General features: G+C 36.3%; 1 long non-coding RNA gene across 1 annotated transcript; it reads right to left on the bottom strand.

Annotated features, from left to right (window-relative positions):
* Window positions 1-3812: 3812 nt before the first annotated feature.
* LOC136067836 (uncharacterized) lies at window positions 3813-5078 on the bottom strand. Its single transcript, XR_010629249.1, has 2 exons — window positions 4672-5078; window positions 3813-4454 (listed from the first exon to the last, which is right to left on the bottom strand). It is a non-coding gene; the product is annotated as an uncharacterized LOC136067836 (long non-coding RNA).
* Window positions 5079-7187: the final 2109 nt, after the last annotated feature.

Here is a 7187-nt window from a genome sequence, read left to right as displayed (position 1 = left end):
CACCTCAAGGCATCCCCCTTTGTAGTGGGCCTGACTGAAGGCCTCACCTCCTCGGACGAAGAGTGATCCTCATTTAGGGCCTTGGGCCCAAATAAGTTGGGTTGGGTTTTTCTCCCCCCCACACAAATAATTCAACTTTCTAAGAATAGAATCATATCGATTCTTTGTTTTGAAGAGCACATATGGTATGACTTTAACGGATTTAATAGGCTAATCACAAATCAGATGCAACTAATGTTGTCCCCTATTTCTCTTGTAGTCTTTAAAAGTTCATTGGCTTAAAACCATAAATAGAGATAAGAGTCATGTCCTTTTGGATCCAGTGGAGTGAATGTAGATCCTTAAGGCCCGTTTGGATGGAGTGGAGAAAGAGGGAGAGTGGAGGGGAGTAGAGTTAACTGAAAGTAGGCTAATTTTAAGCCAAATCTAATCTACTTCTCTCTACTCCACTCTCCCTCCCTCTCCCTTAATGACCATTAGGTAAGGGTTTGATTAACATAAACATATATCCTTAATGTTGCTTGTGGAATAAAGCCCATTCCCACCAACATGAATAGGTTTGAACTCTTCCTTCCCTCGTGAGTCATGATACAATAGCCCAAAGCAACAAATTGATTCAAGATTGATTCAAGTTCTATGATCCATTACTCCCCTTCAACATGGGTTATACTTTGTAATGCATAGTGATGGGCTTTTGAAGTTTTGTAATACAGATGTGGCCTAGTCGTGTGCTGGTGTTGGTATTTCAATGACACAGGAATTTAAGTTACAAGATCCATTTCCTTATGTTGTATATGGATAATTAATGTATATTTTTCTCCTCATTTTCTTTTGAATTATATAACACCATAAAACATTCATCAAAAATAAATAAATAAATAACACCATAAAACCATAATATGCTCCTATTGTGTTACAAAGTTAATATAACTAAGGTAGCTTCAGAATTAACAAGGGTTACTGAATCCCGACAAAAATTAATGGATATTGAAATGCCAATTGCAAAACGCAATTTATAGGACACGTTCTTAGATGATTGTTCAATGCATTTTGGTGATAGTAAGGCATTGACTCAATTCGAATAAGCACTTTGATATTTTTGGACGTGCCGAGTGCACCAAAAACGTAAATGAAAACCACGAAAACTATTTAATTCCTTCAAAAAAACTCTTTTTTTCATTTCCATTTTTTGTATCCATTTTATGAATTTGAGAATAAAAAACACTAATACACTAATAGGCACATGCATGATTCTTACATATGAAAATCTACTTTTCTCAAGTTATTTAGAGATGTGAATTTAAAGCCAACAGTTGGTGATCATTATATTGGTGAATATGCCTTTTATATTATCTACCACAGGAGAAAGTGGAATTTATTTACTTGAATTTGGTTGTAGGATATCCTACATGGCACATGAATCTCTTACCATCGACAGTATACTTTTTGTGTACTTGCTGATTTCATTTTGAATAAATTTTATTACTTATAAGTTGAGAATGATATTCTAGTATGAGTTGTTCTAGCTACTTTTTAAAGCATTTTTCTTGCATTAGCAGGTATTGCTTTCCTACATATCTGCTTTCTGAGAAATGAGAACTTCATTTTTTCATGGACTTTTTCTTCTTATGGTCCGTTTGGATTAAGGAGGAGAAAGGGAGAGTAGAGTAGAGTAGATTTAGCACAAAATTAGCTTATTTTTAGTCAACACTACTCTAGTCCCCTTTACTCCCCCTCTTTCACCCCTCCATCCAAATAGGCCGTTAAAGTAGAAACTATTTTGTCTAAAGGGTCTCTTTCTCTCCCTTGATTGCAGCAATGCTAGATAACATCTCAAATGTTCTTCACTTGGTCATGACTTATACATTATTATTTTCTTGGTCGTCAATTATCTATCTCTCTCTCTCTCTCTCTCTCTCTCTCTCTCTCTCTATATATATATATATATATACACATACAAGTATTTATATACGGTGGATATTAGCTTTCACTTTATTAAAAGAAAAAGAGAAAAAGAAAAGAGTATTTATATACTATGGATATTAGCTTTCACTTTATTAAAATAAAGGCTATAATTTGCCAACTATAAATCCCACACTGCTCCCAATAATCTGAAAATACATAATCACAATTGCTGGGGAATGGAAATACTGTTTAGTTAACTTGTGCCTATTTGAACAGTCTCAAATAATTTCTCTGATTCATGCCCCAAAAGAGTAGGTTGATTTTATTGGCAATGGTTTTGGTGACTTTAGGTTTTGGAGATATATACCAGTGACATTCATGAGATGCTTTGCTAATCGAAGTAGATCTCGAGGCTGATTTTGCTCAACTATATACATTTTTTAGTCATGAACCCTAATTGTATTTTATGTTGTATGTTTTTTTTTTGTTTTTTTTTTTAATCACATTTTATGTTGTATGTTGAACAGGTACAAATGGGCTCATGGTACAATCATAGCTCATGTACTGATGAGTTTAGAAGCTTGTGGAACTCTTTATGACCCCTGGGATGGGGGTTGTTAATTTTTCTATGTATTTCTGTTTGTCCCTGTGCTTCCTAACTTCCATTAATTGTTACCTAAATGTGACTGGTGTAGGTCTTCTGCTTTTAAATTTTACTATAATCAATGAAAATCTGTAAATACAGTAAATTCCTCTTAATAAAATCATGCACATTCTAACAGTGACCTGTAGCTCAAATGGTACTGCCTTTGTAAGAATAAGGTGGAGGGTGTTTACTTTGTTTGGCATTCATTGGGTTATGCCGAAAATAGTGGTGGAGTTGTTGACTTGTTGGCAAGGAAAGTTTGGAAGGCATCAGAATGCTGCTATTTGGATGGTTGTGCCTCATTGTTTGATGTGGTGCATTTGGCATGAGAGAAATAACCAGCATTTTGAGGATTTAGAGAGATCAGTTTCAGATCTTAAACTATTCTTACTTAAGACTCTTCTGGATTGGGTTGCAGTGTCAAGTTTTCGTTCTTTTTCTTCAGTCCATGGTTTTGTGGACTTTTGTACTTTATGCACTTAATTTGTTTTTGTCCCTGATGTATACTTCCTGTATACTTAGGTGACCCCCGTCTTCTTATTAATATATTTTTATTACTTATAAAATAAAAAAATAAAATAAAAAATAAAAATAAAAAAAAGCCTTGATTGACAGAACCATTACACTTTTTATTTGCTATATGTGGGGTGGTCTTGATCATGTCTCTGCTGCAATGCTGTTAATTTTGCCGGTGTTTCCATACTTTCTTAGTCCAAATGCAAGTGGGACTCTTCTTTTGTCCCACAAATCCCACTTATGATGAGATAGCAATGAGAAGTGGTAAGGGCAGCATTATTGATCGACTGCTTGTTCTGCGCTAGTTGGCTCAAAATGGATGACCAGGGTAATTGGTCCTCTTGACCCCTCCTGGCATCCTTCAAAAGGATGATATGGATGTTATTTGGCATGTCATTTTAGAAACTGAGGTTATACATCTTGAGGATGGAAATCAACAGCTGCTTTAATATGTAAGGTGTCTTACTTCAATTCCTGTTCTCTTGTACGAAGCAAAGGCGATTGATTCTTCTTTGGTGTAAAGACATTTGATGGCATGATTGTTGGTGAATATTCATGGGATAAGGATCTATACTTTTCACATTATCCATTATGTTAAAGTCTAGTGACTTAAACTTCCAATGTTTGCTATTGTGCACAGATCAATTCAGTTAGGATTGAAGACTTTACTAATGTGCGTGTTGCTGGCAAAGACGGGAATGTATTGTGCCAATATGCCTAGAAATAATAGTGCATGATTCACTAGTAGATGGAACCCGTTTAGGGCATTTAGGTCTTTCATTTATGCCAAAACATTTGACTGGATATTCTGGACCATTACTCATGGAAGCTCTCATACAATATGAAGGGCCCTTTTGGATTAGCCTGTTTTCATCACTCAAACTGAGTTCTCATCACTCAAACTTAGAATTATGTGGGACCCACTGAATACTGGAGTGTTTGGCTTGATTTCTTCTCCCAGTTTTCATAACTCAAACTCAGTTTGAGTTAAGCTACAGTGCAAAAAACTGGAAACACCAAATTGGTGTTTTCAGTTTCTGAGTTACATAACTCAATGGCAATTCCGTAAAATTCTTGAGCTCATGGAGCCCACCCGTATAACTTGTCCCATCAAGTAACTCTCTCTCTCTCCAACTGGTTCTTCTCTGTCTCTTCTCCTTTTTCATTCTTGTTTTCTTTTACCCAGAGCTCTCTCTTCTTACTGCCCTTCATTGCTCCTCCACAAGCCGCCGCCGCCACCACGCCAGTCATTACCATAACAAGCAACCACCACGAGCAACCATAAGTCGTCACCATCAACAAACCAACATTTCTTCAAAAACCCAGCAACTGTGAAGAATGAAACCCAGCAACCAAAGACTACTCTCCACCGAATTTGCAAAGTTCTCTGTATCTCATTGGCAAGATCAAAATTTTTTGAATAAAAGAAATTATGCAATCGGCAAATGTAAAATCCAAGCAAATTTGAGTAAATAAAACCAAATGATCGAAACTCAAGCAAGGCTTTTTTCAAAGTTAATAAAACCCGAAGAATCTGAAATTAACAAAAATGAAGAAAGTACAGCCAAAAAAAAAGGGAAAAGGAAAATGAAGCGTTCAGTTACCGAGTCAAAGAATCGAAGATTAGTGTGAATCTAGAACAGCGATCAAAGAGCTCCGAATTCGAAACCGAGAGCATAAAATTAAGCAGCGGCGGCGGCGGATCGGCGGTAGAGCTTGCTGAAGACGTGGAGCGCAGTGACGAAGCCGATGAAGCAAAGGCTCATGATGAGCACAACGGTCGGCAAGATCTTTAGGAAGGAGGATGAGCGGATTCTGTGTTGGATTTTGGTGGTATCTCCAGAGGTTTTGGGCGGCGTCTCCGACGACTGGGGCTGATTCCTAGCCGGTTTGGAGGTTTAGGTATTTATGGGTTTTGAAATGAACATCTATGGGTACCGAAGGGGAAGAAAGAGAGATAGACAACAAAATTTGGTAGAAAAAAGGGAAGTTAGAGAAATGAAAGGGGAGAGGATGTGAAGGAGAAGTAAAGGGGAAGATTTTTTTGTTAGTGGGACACGGGTAGCAACAGGAGTAACAATGGGTTGTGTCAAGGGGTGGGGTCCACGGTTTTGGAAAAATGTTGTAAGGATATGTAGTTGAGTTATGAGTCCAAACAGCTCTTTTGTAATTTTTGAGTGAAGGTGAGGTTTGAGTAGTGAGTTTTGAGTTTGAGTTATGAATTTTGAGTTTGAGTTATGAAAATTGAAATACCTCTAAACCAAACGAGCCCGAAGTAACAGGGTGTAAGTTTGGGCAACCATATGGGATTAGTGAAGCTACCTTCTTACAATATATAAAAAAGGAGAGTTTTGGCCTCTTTCTTTGTGGTGTAATTAAACGCATCTTGAGAGGCTAAACAAGGTGCTGGTCTTGGCTAGAGAACGAGAGATATCAGTGAGGGAAAGAAACAAAGAAAGGTATAAGGAGAGTGAGGGAGGGAGGGAGAGAGCAGAAATAAATGCGGTGAATGAACAAATCTACTCCTATATCACCATGCTTTGACATGACTTCCCCGATTCACTCAAACTTTATGTGGAAAATCATGGGCAGAAGTGAATGTTTATGCGGAAAATCAAGGCTAATTTCTTAATTTGTTCTCTCTCTTTCCCCTACATGTTCTCTATCAGTCTCTTTGAAGCCCAATAGAGGCCCTAATAACTCAAGTATCAATTCTATCTCATGGATAATCAATTTTTTTTTCCTGCTCATGCAAGTTGATTGTCTTGAGTTTGGGTCAGAGTGCCAAATGAATTCTATTATGATTTTGGTTTAATAATTTGCGTGATGATGGTTGTGCCCCTTTCCACCCTTGGTTTCTCTTTGCTGAATATTTTCAAAGGCAAGGTTTTGTATGAACCCCACTATGTAATTACTAATTAGTATATGTGAGATGTCCAGGGCCTTTTTTTTTTTTTTTTCCATGTGTATGAGTTTCTTGGCTTACTTTTGTGAATGACCCACTTTTGTTTTTGTGATAAATTTTAAGAAAGGAATGGGAAATGAATGCAAAAATAAGATGGGTAATGGAGTTGGATCTTTATAAATGTATGGATTGCCATATCATAGATTGATGTTTTAGTTTGGGATGAATTTCATGGTTCTCTATATATATTTAGAGAAATTATACAATGTGGGTGAATGTAAATGAGATTTACATTGATTATGCTGAGCTCGATAATGATTATGATAAAAGGACTATGATAGTTGGTGTACTATATAAATGTTAGCTTGGCAATGCTAAATGGATTTCTTTTGGCATGTAAAACATCAAAGTAATTATGGAGTCATGTGATGGGCAATGCATGCTACATGTGTAAACTAGGTAGTGCAGAACATGCTTAGAATATGTCAATGTGCAATGTTATAGTTTTATTGGGTCAGACTATTGATTGTAATATTTATAATCAGTTTTCTGTTTTCTTGAGAGTATTAACTATGCTCATGTGTTTGTGTTTTTAGCATTATAGCTATCCCAAATCAAATTTATGGGCTTTCCTTAACCGATTGTCAAACAATTTGTGATTTTTATCCACCTTATCCTCTAAACATGACTTAGCGTATTACCATTATGTGGTACAATGCCCACACCCCCCTTGAACTTTGGGGTAGTTGCACTTACACACCATAAACTTTTATTTTAGTCAATTTAGTACATTAACTTTAGTACTATAACAAATAGATCCTCTAAACTTTTATTTTAGCCAATTCAATACATAAACTTTGAAAATGTACCAATAAACCCCCTAAACTTTTATTATTATTATTATTTTGATAAGAACCCCCCCCCCCCAAAAAAACTTTTTTGTTCTTTTTAATTTTTCCCCCATACTGGTTTAGTACAAAAAGAGGTTAATTTTTTTTTGGGGTCCCCCCCCCCCCCCAAAAAAACTTTTTTGTTCTTTTTAATTTTTCCCCCATACTGGTTTAGTACAAAAAGAGGTTAATTTTTTTTTGGGGGGGGGGGGGAATTAAAGGGATCTTACAGTTACATTATCAAAGTTTATGGAATAAATTGGTGAAATATAAAATTATGGGGGCATATTTGCTACAGTACAAAATTCTATGTACTAAATTGACT

Source organism: Quercus suber, unplaced genomic scaffold, assembly GCF_002906115.3.
Source record: "Quercus suber isolate HL8 unplaced genomic scaffold, Cork oak 2.0 scaffold_87, whole genome shotgun sequence".
In the NCBI taxonomy this organism is placed as follows: domain Eukaryota; kingdom Viridiplantae; phylum Streptophyta; class Magnoliopsida; order Fagales; family Fagaceae; genus Quercus; species Quercus suber.
This window is presented reverse-complemented; position numbering and strand designations above follow the sequence as displayed.